Source organism: Arachis ipaensis, chromosome B06 (genome assembly GCF_000816755.2).
Source record: "Arachis ipaensis cultivar K30076 chromosome B06, Araip1.1, whole genome shotgun sequence".
NCBI classification, from domain to species: domain Eukaryota; kingdom Viridiplantae; phylum Streptophyta; class Magnoliopsida; order Fabales; family Fabaceae; genus Arachis; species Arachis ipaensis.
Window position 1 is genome coordinate 128,515,919 of NC_029790.2, and position 348 is coordinate 128,516,266.

Below are 348 nucleotides of genomic sequence, written 5' to 3' on the forward strand. Positions count from 1 at the left end.
TAAATTGACACTAATTAAAAAAAATAGACCTTCATTCAATACGACTTAAAACAGAACGATCATTACACTAATGAAACGCGGAATTTGATGAAACTCTTTCATTATTCTATTGTTGTCGATTTGTTGCTTTTAAATTTTTTCATCGTTGGCTGGGTGGCGACAAATTTAAAGCCTCTCAAATTCACCTCATTCTGCCTCTGCCATAGATAATCTCGGAAGCTCAAGAAATCGCCATCGAAAAAGGAAACTCAACTGTCTATCATTGCTGTTGACTGGCTAGCTTCAAGCACAAAATCGATCCGGAGAATAACCTTATCTTCAGAAAGATACTATGACCATATTGACTCT